This window comes from Heterocephalus glaber, unplaced genomic scaffold (genome assembly GCF_053883595.1).
Source record: "Heterocephalus glaber isolate CG9 unplaced genomic scaffold, H.glaber_assembly_v1.0 deba00000281, whole genome shotgun sequence".
In the NCBI taxonomy this organism is placed as follows: Eukaryota; Metazoa; Chordata; class Mammalia; order Rodentia; family Bathyergidae; genus Heterocephalus; species Heterocephalus glaber.
The window spans coordinates 13,820,124-13,832,802 of NW_028258139.1; positions in this window are offsets into that span (position 1 = coordinate 13,820,124).

A 12,679-nucleotide genomic window follows, 5' to 3' on the forward strand; every position below is an offset into this window, starting at 1 on the left:
ATTCTAATGATTTCAAGTTCCTTCCAGCTCAGCCACTCTAGCTTATTATTCATTCACTCAACAAACACACAAGGCAAACAATGTGCCAGTTACCACCAACAAGGAGCCCTAGATTTGGGAGTGGGAGGCAGCATGACCAATGTGGTGCAGTAGGGCAGGGTGTCAGACTGAGGACCAGGAGGGCTTCCAGAGTGGGTGACAGGGCCAGTGGAGTCACATCCCCAAAAGCAAGGGAGTAGCCTCCAGGCAGAGGGCTCTGCTACAACTAGGAGAACTGGCTGCTGCAGGCAGGACCTGGTACCCGGGCAGGTGTTTGTGTATGGTCCTGGCATGACTGTGCATGTCTCCAGACTGGAGCAGGTGAGCACGCCAATCTGAGTCGTGGTCCAGACTTAGTGAGACAGGGACCTGGGAGGCAAAGTGTGGCTGCCTCAGTGATCCTCTGTTTCTATCCACAACCTGAGGTGGGGCTGTGGCTGCTTTCCTCCCACACATAGTGCTGTCAAGTGAGCTTTTGCGGCACATTCAAGAGGAGGGAGCCCTGGAAGTATAGACTGTTGTGATTTTGCAAAGCACTGTTCTCTCTGATTTTACCTTCTCTCATTAGCATCTCATTACTGCATTTCCCTGTGTGCAGCGGTGGGGGCTATTTTTGGTTTCTGGGGCTGGGGCTGGGGGTTCGCTTCAGCACAGCAGGGAGAGCTCTTAGATTTCATAACTAGAGGTGAATGTGTGGGACTGTATTTATGTATGTGGATGGATGGAGTGGAGGAGGGGAAAGGGAAAGAGAGAGGGAATCTGGTAGATGCCTACATCATTTTAGAAAAAGACTTTAAAAAGAGAGGCAGATGTGACAGTCTTCTGCAGCAGCCATGTTAGATTCATATTGCTCCTGCTTGGCAAACTCCTGCTTATCCTTCAGCACCCAGCCAAATGCTCCCTGGGAAACTTCTCGAATACTCAGGGAAGAATGTAGTGTTTCCCCACACAACTTTCTAACAACAGACTTATGGCCCAGTGGTTGATTCCTTTGGGCCCATCTGTCTCCTCTTTCATCTATGGCATACCCTGAGGGCATCACCCTATGTTTTTAGCTCTGGTGCCTGGTACTGGTGCTTGGCATCCACTCAAGATATCAATGACACACACACACACTCACCATGGGTTCACATGTTCCAGAGGCTTGTCCTGTTCTGAACGATATTTGGTACCAACCCAGTAAAACCTCCAGTCAGCACCCTGAGCTGGGGATGACAGTGGGCACCACATGAAGCTCGAACTGCCCGAGGAGCAGAACCTGAGGTCAGCAGCAGTAGGAGGGCCAGGAAGTGTCCTCATAGGACCAAGTTTCACCCTCTAGGGATGCTGCAGGCTCCTGAGTGACAGGCGCCAACCTGATGCTCACCAGGGGGAAGGCTGCTGGTCCCCCAGAGTTGGCTTTCTGAGAGCTTTCTGCTGTGGCTGGATTGTGTTTTGAATGGGTGGGGAGGGGCTTGCTTTGGTTAGCCTTCTGCAGGATGCAATGCAAGCTCTGGGGCCTGACCTCAAGGAGCCTGTCATTTGGTGGCATGGCTGATATTCTTAACAGTAGTGTTGACTTCAGTTACAGAAAACCCAATCACACCCAACCAGACAGGGCATAAAGGAAGCAGGGCCTTGGTTCTTTCCCTCAGTCAGGCAGCTGGCATGTGCAGTCAGACACGCCATGCAGTGGTTCCTGTCCTCAGCCTAAGACTGCACCCAGCTGGCAGAATGGCTGCTGTCCTTGGTACCTTGTGCCCACATCCCAGGCTAGAGTGAGAAGGCAGCGAGATGGGTTAGTTAGGCAGAGCATCTTTTCCAGAGGGCCTGGAGACTCACTGGGGCTCCTCTGGTCACTCCCTAGCCAAGGGAGGGGGGTCACATGGCCAGCTTTAGCTGCCAGCAAGGACAAAACTGGGATAAGGAATGATGGGGACATGGGTGACAAGGATATTGCAGGCTCTGCAGGATTTGATGGATGAAGAATCAATAAGCAAGTGGGAGAATGCAGGCTGTGATAGGTTGGAGCAAGAGGTGCAGGGGAGGGATGAAGTGGGTGGTTGGGAGGGTACAGACCCTCACTGAGGACCCAAGGCTGACACTGCTGGGTCTGGAAATGCGGCTCCTCCGTGGCACTGGCCACATTGCTTCTCAGGAGGTAGGGAGCCTCTAAGGCAGCTTTAGTGGGAGCTTTATCCAGGTTCCTTCTGAAGGCCTTCAACCAACCCAACCTGGACCTGGAAAGGCAGATCCAGCTTAATGGGCTGCCTGCTGAGAAACCAACCTTGACCCAAGGTGAGAGAGCCCACCATGTAGGGTTCCAATCACTCCTCCTGGTGGTCTCTGTGATCCACCCAGGAGTGGGCCCTTAGCTCTTCAGTGAAAAGATAGCCAGGGAACCCCTGATCTCACGCCTGGGCCCCGAGGAGGCTGTGGTCTGATTGCTCAGCATCCTCCTTAACCCTCCCCATTGGGTTCAATCTTCAGGAATGGGCTCCTGGCCTCCACCAAGAGGTCTTTCTTCCTGCCTCTCCTGCTTGCTGGGTGCTTGGGTGGAGCTGACAGGTACTGAGGCCCTCCTCTGGTGGCCCTTCCTCTGCAGCATGTTCATCCCCATGGAGTAGGTAAGGAAGCTATTCCTGGAGGGCTGTCCTGGGGGAAGCACACTTCACTTTCCCTCTCTCTCTCTCTGTCTCTCTCTCTCTCTCTCTCTCTCTCTCTCTCTCTCTCTCTCTCTCTCTCTGTGTGTGTGTGTGTGTGTGTGTGTGTGTGTGTTGGGAATTGAACTTGGCCTTGTACATGCTAGGCAAGCACTCTACCACTGAGCTGCACATCAGTCCTCCCCTCCTTCTTTCCTACCCTGTAGGAGACAAGTGAAGCTGTGGGCAGACTGACTGTCCAGCCCCAGACGGGTGTTGGCCTGGTGAACCTGTCCTTCAAGTGCCTGGGCGAGGGGTCAGTAGTCACTCACATGGCCTCTCTGGAGACCAGGGACTGGCTTCTTCATGTTCCAGCTGTTGTAGGGGAGGAGTGAGAAGCCCCCAGTTCCTGGCCTGGCTGTGAGATGGGCACAGGCCATTGCCCACTGGGGTCACAATAAGACTCAAGTACCGTAAGTACTTGATGGCCACAAGCCTAGGTCAGCCTCAGAACTGGTGGAGCTGGGTACACACAACTTGCTGCTCCACCTGTCCTCTGTGCAGTCCTGCCCACACAGGTACATGTTTGTGTCACACAATTGTTCCTATGTGTGTGCCTGGTCATACACTTGTGCCAATGTCTATATTTATATGCACACTCATGCCTTGTGCACTCACACCCATTCCGAGTGTTCTTGTGACATCTACTCAGTGTTTGTTCACACACCTGCTTGTGGGCATGTGTATTTATGCAGTGACCATCAGCATATCCTCATGCTTGGGTTCATGCACACAGAGCTTGTACACAGACCAGCAGGCATGCACACTCATGTCTACACTAATGTGCACATGTGCTTGTGCACATGCTCTCACACCTGCACACATAGTGAGAGCATCAGGAATCAGAATCTACTCTGGGAAATCCGAGCTGACACCACACACTGCTGATTGAAGTCAGTTCTGGCCTCAGAGAACCCCTGCCCAGGCCTTCTAGGGAGAGTTCGTGGTGACATTTCTGACCATGATCATCGCTCCCCAGGAGCTGACCTGGGCGCCTGGAGCTGCAGAGGCCTGACCCCTTCCGGGTACTCAGTGGCTCCTCGCCAGGGTGCACAAGGCTTGGAGGAAGTGTGTGACTTGGTTTCGGGGAGGCGTGGCCACCGTGGAATGATAGCTGCCGGGAGGACCATGTTGTTGGTCAGGGAACCAGCTTATCAGGCAGGTTCTTCTCTCCTGGGTGTGGTTCTTGGTTCACGAGTGGGGACACAGGCTGAGAAGTGACTGGCCGGCCCCTGTCACATACTCCCAGGCTAGCCTACTCTCTGGTGCGAGTCCTTTTCTGCTAGGTTCACTGGGAGGGGGAAGGAGCCAACCAGAAGTCCCGTTTCCGGGCTCTGATGAAGGAGGGCACGGGCCACACAGGGTCTTCAAAGGCAACTCCCCATTCTGCGTGCTGCTCTCGGGCAAGGGTCCTTCAACGGTCTTGTGCCTCAGTTTCCTCATCTTGAGTCCCTGAGGGCCCGCCAGCTCCTGGTCTGCACCCAGGGAGGGGCCCCCAGGTCCGACGCCCGCGGGAGCCCTACTTCCAGGCAGGTCCGAGGAAGCGACCAGAGCCCTCTGCCAGCTCCTGGTGAGATCGGTCCACCTCAACCTTTGCATACGCGACCATCACATCTTCCCTGCGAGCATCAGGTCTTTTGGTAGCGGCGAACGCCGTTTGCGCCGCTTCCGGGCGCGCGGGGCACTTTGGGATTCGCAGTCCATGAGCCTGAGGCGGGCAAGCGCCATTGGCTAGTGGAGTCGTCACGTGATGTTTGGGTGCCCGGCACGCTTGGCATCGCCTTCGCGTCGCTAGCCGCAGAGCGCGACCCCAGAGCCCAGGCAGGTGAAAGGGCGGGCGCGGGCATGGTCGGCGGGCGGCGGGCGGTAGGGAGCAGGGCAGCGCCGGGCTGACAACCGCAGCTTCTAGAGGCAGGGGCGGAGCGGCACCGGAGGGGGCGGGGCGAGGCGAGGTAGGGGCCGGGGCCGCTGGTGTGAAGGGTCGGATGAGGGTTGGGAGGCGCTGCCAAGAGGGGCTGACGCAAAGGGTCATGGGGGCGCCTGGGTGAGGCACCTAGGCAGCTAGGGTGAGGGACCGGGGTAAGGGAACGAGGTCACCGCGATGAGGATCCCGGGTGAGGAGTGTGTGGGGGGCACTGGGGCGAGGGACCCGGATTCCTGGGTGCAGCCTGTGGGGTGGGCGGGCACAGGAGCTCTCTCTAGCCTGGAGCGGGATGGTGGGCAGTAGCGGTGCACTCCGCTACCAGCCATCGAGATCTGTGCCCAATCTGGAAGCCACCTCCATGCTTACTTGTTAACTGCGGGGGGTGGTCCTCACAGCTCCAGGAGCTGACCTCACCCTCCAGCCCATGTGCATCTCCTTTGTCCTTTCAGTTGTATAAGGTGCCTGGGCATCCCCTGGCGCTTCCAGGTGGGCTCTGATCTATGCCATCCTGGTGGAAGTCCCCCAGGAGCCACTTGTTGCTGGTAGACACAGGTCTAGCTTCTTCCCTGGCCCTGGAAGCTCTCTCCGATGTCCAGGGTGGTGGCTACTAGCTATGTGTAGCCATTAAAATGAAGCCACATTGACCTGTGGGTGCTGGTTGGACAGTGCATGTAAGGATTCTTGCAGTCATCACAGAAAGTTGTGTGGGTCAGGGTGCTGTTCCTCTGCCCTTCATCCTGCCAGCTACCATTCCAGCTACACTTGACTCCCTTTCCTTTCTCGCCTGCATCCTAGCTTGCCTTGCCCTTAGGTCCTGATCTGGAGGCAGCTCCGTTGCAGATCTGGGCTCATCTGGAACTGGCTCACTTTCCTGTCGTCTCTTCCTCCATATTTCCTGTCTCATTCTGTCTCCTTTCCTCCTCAGCATTTCATGTGTTGTCATCTTAATTTCTCTGGTTGTTTTCTGCATTCTTGGTGTCAGTGAGGCAGCGATTGGGATTGTTCTTTAGCATATCCTCAGTGTGGACACAGTACTAGGTTGAAAGGCACAGATGAAGCCTGTTAGTGGTGGAGTCCCTTGGGTGATTTAAACTGTACTTTCCTGTCAGTCCTTGGTAGAAATGTGCAGTGAATGCCTGGATACAAGGGTGGTTTGGGGTTAGGAGCCATGCTGTGACTGCACATTATTGTAGGAGGTTGGTAAATCCTAGGTTTCCTGCAGGAGGTTGAGCTTTAGCTGTGTCACCGCTATCCTTCTTCCCCTCTCCAGGGCTGTCTCTATGGACACTGGCAACCTGTGGCTGCTCTGATTGTCCAGCTAACCTTCCCTGGGTGCTCCCTTTTCTGGTCCTCTGCAGGCACTGGGGCCACAGCTTAGATCCAGGCACTGAGTCTAGAGGCTTACAGGCAGGCACGCTAAATCACTTCCATAGTTGCCTGGAAGATGAAGATCAGGATCTAACTTCTGTTTGGAGCTCCAGTTATATCTTCTGGTTCTTGCTCCATATACCCCAACACTGCAGAGGTTCTTTTTCCCTACACATTGTGTTTTTATGTATGTGTATGCGTGCACATAGTTGGAATAGCCTTGCCCTCCCATGTTTGTCTCCCCGACACACCTGTGAATCCCTTTTGTATAGACACTTCTGCCCTATTTGACCTCCTGAGCACTCAGTGCAGCATCTAAAGTGGAGTGAGCACCCAGCAAGTTTTAATGAGTAAGCTGCATAAAGAGAAAGCAAGGAGAAGAAGCACACATGTGGAAGTTCAAGATTTAGGAAGCTCCAAGCAGGGAGTAGGGGACTTGCCTTCCAGGTGGGGAGAAAAGATGCATGAACTGTAACCACAGTGGTGTACCCAGCCATTGATAGCAAGGCTTAGATGTGTGATGGGGACCCTGAAGGGGGGCATTCTCAGGGTGTAGAATTTGAACTGGGCCAGGTGGCAGGGCAAGGTCTGGTTGGTAGAGGGAACGGGAGCATTTTGCTAGGATAACACTAATCATACTATTGAGATGCACTTAGCAATCCTGGAGACTTGGATCTATGCTAAGTTCTTGTGCTTAGTAACTCCGGGAGAAGGGCCTGCTGTGATCTCTGTTTTGCAAGTGAAGAGACTGGTGCACAGGAAGACAAAATGAACTGAATTGCTTACCCATTGTCCATTGGACCCCTGATATATGTTGCTTCCAGGGTTGTTGGACATTTTATTGCACTGAGTAGTGTTTGGGACAGATGAACAGTTGGCTGAGATGTAGGCTCTCTGTTTTATGCAAGTGGGTGTACCTGTAGCTACAGCATTTATTTTGATGGTATGAATGGATTTTGGCCTATGTGGCTCAGTCTAGCTACAATTCATTATGTTGTTAAAAATTTGATTTTTAGGCTGGTGAGCAGTGTAAAGCTAAACTTCTTTGTATACACTTGTTTGCCTCTGTGCCCAGCACTTCCTGGCTTCTGAATACTTGTTGGATTTGGGACTGGGGGGCTGGGTGACTGAAGGACTAAATGGGAGGATGCATGGCCTGTGGTGTCTTCTCCAGGGGTATTACTTTCAGTTTGCTGTTACTTCTGAATTTTGGATTTGTACTCTGTGTTTGGAACATCCTAATCCTGTCCCACTGAGGTGCACTGAGGTAGGCAGAGAAGGATACTCATAGTAGATTCTGCAATCCTTCTAATTTCTATGTCTCCCACCACCACATCCAGCTGTGGCCCAGATCCTGGAGCCCATGGGTTGTTTGTTGAAGTGGAGGGTTATGAGGAAGCTGACCCTGAACCATGCTTCCTGTTAGCCATCCAGAATCTTCCTTAGGAAGAGTTGTCTTGGCATGAGTCCTCTGGCACAGAAGAGGGGATCTGTCAACAAGTACAAACGAGGTGCCTTGAATACTTTTTTAAAGATGTTTTATGGGCAGGGTGCCCTGCCTGAGGAGTTGAGTTGGGGTGGGGCTTTTTGGGCAGGCCTTGATTCAGAATGCCCTGGATGTTAGACAGAAGCCAGTCATTAGCAGCATATCAAAGCCATTGCCAGGCCTTGTCCCAGTTGTAGAATTCTTAGTCTGAGGTTGGCTGAGTCCGGGGCAGGGTGAAGATGGCTCTGTGCATGGCTTCAAAGTTGGACCACACTGGCAGAGTCCTTCTTCTTGGGTATGAGTAAACACTGTTAGGATTTAGACTACCACTGTGGCTACTGCAGGCAAGCAGGGTGGTCTGCTGGTAGGGCTTTGGGTCACTGGCAAGGGCCCTGGAATCAAGGTGCCTGGGTGAATCTGTGAGGGTGTCAGAGGCTGGGCCTTGTGTGAGGTTTAGGACAGGATGGCCAGCAGTCTCTCCTGGCCTCACTGGGGACACTACTGTGAGGGGGCACAAAAGGGGCCCGAACCCCTGAGTATGTGTATGTGTGCAGGGATATATACCTGGGAAAGGCTTCTGGATGCCACTGAGGCTAAAGATGAGTCCTAAAGCCTGGGTGGTTTGTAGCTGAGATAGGGTGAGGAGAATGGCTGCTGCATGCAGAAGCAGGCCCTGGGGAAGTCGTGCATTTAGGACTTCCGGTAGGCTGTGCCAAGTAGGGCAGCCTGTGAGCAGCTGGGCAGGCGGGAGTCCTGGCCTTTGCCTAGCTGTGTGCTAAGCATCTGAGGACCAGCTAACCTATACTGAAGGTGGTTGTGTGGGGCAGGGCCCTGAAGTCTGGGCCAGCTCCCACTCAGGGCCTGTGGCTGGCTGGAGCCTGTAGTCCAGGCCTGTCTGTGCTGCATGGCTTGGTATTGTATAGCTTGGTCGCTCGTGGTGGCAGAAGCACCATATACCTTTTGGTAGACTGATGAGTTAGCTGAGCAGTTGGCTCCTTCATGCATTCCTCAGGGGCTGCTTGTTATTCTGGCAACCCTGGCCTCTGGGCTTGGGAGAGAGTGGGTCTCCCCCACTCAAATCCAGTGACCAGGGCCAGCCCCATGAGACCCTGGCCAAGAGCTCCAGCCCAATAAACCTTTATTATTTTTTTCCACTGACTGATGGAAGATTGTTGTGTTGTATGCCTCTGATTTCCCCTGAGAGAAAGTCTGGGACCTGCCCTGGCTTGTGCAGTGTTTTGTTGCAAGCACAGCCTTGAGGCACCTTAGTCATGGGACCCTGTGTCACTTATTGGCCCTCACTCAGCCCTACCCTTTCATGACTTGTGTCTGATCTTAGATCAGTCTCCCTAGGTGGCAGCAAGTCCTCTTAGAGACACAGGAGCTCGGGGCCCTTTTAGCTATCACTTGAGGAATGCAAGAAAGAATTGCCAAGGCACAAAGGGACTGTGGGAGGTGAGGGAGCACAGCCCCCAGGGTAGGTGGAACTGCTCCTCTTCTTCAGTGCTCTCTGGGCTGCCTTTTCCTGCTTCCCACTATGGAGAGACTGCTCTACCCTGGTGGCCAGGATGTGGCCTGCTTTTAGGTGGATTGGCGCAGACCTGACCATCATCACTGTCTTTGGGGCCATCATTGTAGTAACTTCTACCATCTCTTGAACCTGAGTATCTGCCAGGTACCTGCTAGATTATATACCACAGTTCAGCAAATGTTGTGAAGTTGAGTAACTTATCCCAAGTCACAAGGCTGGTAAAGTATCAGCCATGACCTGAACCCCAGCATTCTTACTCTGGAGCCCACGGTGCTGACCACTTTGGTACCCTGCCTGCCTTGCATTCCCGCTGTGTTGTTTTTTCTGAGGACCAGATTGGAGGAAGCTTCACAAACTTGAAGGTGCCCTGTGAGTTGGAGGACATTTTAGTAACAGTGGTTATTATACTAATGAAGACTCATTCCTGGCCTTGTTCCCTGTGGAGATGACATTCTGAAGGAGAATGTGGCAAAGGTTTGAGGGCTTTAGGACTATAGGAGGGCTGGTTAATAATACTGTTGAAGAGGGGAGGCTGAGCGAGGTCAGACTTGTTCCCAGTGAGGTGGGGTGTACGACATGGGTGGAATGAGCACCTTGGTGCCTGGCTGGTCCTGGCCTATGGGAGGTGAAACTAACTTTGGGTGTGGCTGCCTAAGGCCTCTGGAAGGTGGTCAGTCATTGAGGCAGGTATTGCCAAGGATTTGGGGCAAGTATTATGGTCAGGGCATCCATCTACCCATGTCTGTCTGTCCTTCCATGGCTGGTGCCTAACTCTGGGTATAGTCTGCAGGGTACAGATGGGCCTGCACCAACCCTCACAAGCTGGACCGTGATGGTGGGGTGTGGTCGGGAAACACAAAAGGCAGGCATTTAAGGGTGCCAGGGCATTGAGCCTCCAGTAAGGGAACCACAAGAAATCTGTGCAAATGGGTGCACCCCCCCACCCCGGCACCTCTGGCTGCCCTCCAACCAGGTCCATAGTCCATTCTAGCCTAGTCTTCAGAAAGGGACATATTTTTAAGCCAGAAGCCCAGAATCAATCTTTCCAACATTAAAAACACACAACACAACAGCCCCCTTCCTGGGCTTGGCTGCCCTCTCAGTACAGGCTTTTAAGGCAGTGCTAATGAGGAGCCAGATTCATTTCTCCAGTCTGGCCTCCTTCCCCTGCTGCGTCACCCACAGCCAGGGTGCTAATGAGCATGGTGTGGGGGTGGGCAGGAGGCAGAGATCAGGGCTGGAGAGGACACAAGTTCTGTTTTTCCTAGTGCAGGGTTCAGAAAGTTTTCAGTTGCAGCAGTGTTCCAGCTAGTTCGCAGCCTCCAGCCTGGGGCTCTAATTCATTTTTTTTTTTTTTTTTAGTTGTTTGAGATAGGGTCTCCTTTTATAGTTCAGGCTGGCCCTGATTCACTATGTAGCCCAGGCTGGCCTTGAACTTGTGGCAATCCTACCTCAGCCTCCGTGATTCACTCTTAATGTTCTGGCACATCTGACCAAGATGTCAATCTGGCCGTGTCACTCTTGGCTGAGAATCCTTGCAGGCTTCCTGTCCTTGCAACATAAAGCCAGACTTGCTTGGGATTTCAGCTTTTCCTGGTCTTCCCATCCTTGGAAACCTGCTGGGCTTACTTCACACGCCTGCCCCCAGTCTGTCCTCTGGTGTCTTTGCTAGGGTTGCCTCTCTGCTTGAAATGGTCCCAGCTGGTGACAGTTCACCCTACTTTTCAAACCTCAGCTTGGTGCTGCCGTGAGGAAGCCCTGCCGGTTTCTGAGGGTCTGACACCTTGGCTTGTTTCTGGCACCTGTCTCTCTTTTAGGGGAAGAAGCCAATCCAGATAGAAGGCTCAGGATGCCAATAAAACATCTTAGTCTGTCTCCTTCCTTGTTGATGGCAGTAATTTGTTTCTGTGTTTGTTTCCTCTGTGCCTGTCTCCTGGGCCAGACAGTCTTTTCTGTCTCTGTGGTCCCAGAATAAGAAGCAGAGTGGGCACTCAATAAACACTTGTTTAGGCGTGAGTTAGTAGTTGGGAAGAGCAATGACTTTTAGGCCTCACCTTTGACCACCTTTGGCTGGTCAGCCTCTGATGTGCCCAGGGCCTCTCTCTCTACTCTTCAAAATGACAGGAGGGTGCAGGGGACAGTAACAGTGGATGCTCCATATGGTCAGGTATTGACTCTTCAGAGTAGCGTCCAAAGCAGCACCCTTATCCCCATTTTGTAAGAGAGAAGCTGTAGTTTTCAGAAAGCAGTGACCCGCCCAGCCTTGTGCCTGAGGACTTGTCTTCAAGGCCCTGCTGCTTTCCACACACCTGCCTGTTCCCAGGGTGTGGGCACAACCCAGATCCTGTGAGCTGAGGAGCATTTGGCAGGGGAGGTGGAGAAACCATACTAGTGAGTGGGACATGGGCAGTGCTACAGTGATCCCAAGGAATATCCTGCAGCTCAGAACTGAGTGTCCTGGTGACCCTGTTGTTGCTGATCAGAGGAGGGTATTAGGAGTTGTTTTCTCTCTGCCCCAAGAGGTGATGTTTTTCCTAAGATCTCAAAGCAGATACAGAGCAGAGTTGGGAGTCCATTTGAGTTCAACTGTCGTCACACCTGCAGTCTCACTGTCCCACACTGCCCCTCCAGAATGATGAGACCTATATGGGGGTCAGTTCTAGGGAAGTGGGTTTGAGGTGTTCCTGTGAACCGTCAGCCCTCTAGTTACCTCTGCAGCCTGCACCAGCCCCTTCCTTCCATTACCCAGAGCATCTCTCATTTGATCCATCCATCTTTCGGGAAACATGCTCACATTCACGGTTTCAGGAGGTCTGCATAAACTTCTCATAATAGGCTTCATACTAAGTCCACTGTGTTTGAAGGAAGGATAGTGGAGCCAGTATAGTTCTCTAACTGGCTAGTCAACCCTCGCCCTCCATACAGACGAGAATCTGAGACCAGGTGTGAGAAGTAACAGAGGTCCTGGCATTCTCCCTAGCTTCCCCAGTGGTGTTGCAGAGTTAGTACACTAGCACAGCCAAGAGAGGGATGGATGCAGTTGAGATCCCTGGTGCTGTCACGAGGAGGTTCCCTCCCATGGATGCCTTTCTCCAGCCATACTCCTGTGCTTTTGCCCGTTGTGGAGTGGCTAAAAAAAGCTAAATAACATGTAGAGTGGTACTTTGGTTGCAGCGGAATTGCAAGCTTAACACATGTATCAACCAAATTGTGGAATGAATTCTGCAACCAGAACTGTGGAAAAAATTAAATTTGTGAACTGAAGCACTGCTGTACAACCTTACAGGCTTATCACTTTTATGGAGAAAATACATAGAATCTATTCTCAGTGATTTTCAAGAACACAATACATTAACTGTAATCACCATGCTGTACAATAGATCTTTTGAACTTATTTGCCCTATCTTCCTCCTCTATCTCCCTCATCCCATGATAACAACCATTCTCTCTGGTTCTCTGAGTTCAACTTTTAAAAAATTCCCCATATGAATGAGCTCATGTAGTGTTTGTGTCTCTGTGCTAGGCTTATTTTACTTACATAGTGTCTTCTAAGGTCACCCATGTTGTCACAAATGACAAGATTTCTTTTTTTTATACAATTGACTAGTTTTTCTATACCACATTTTCTTTGTCCATTCATCTGTTGATGG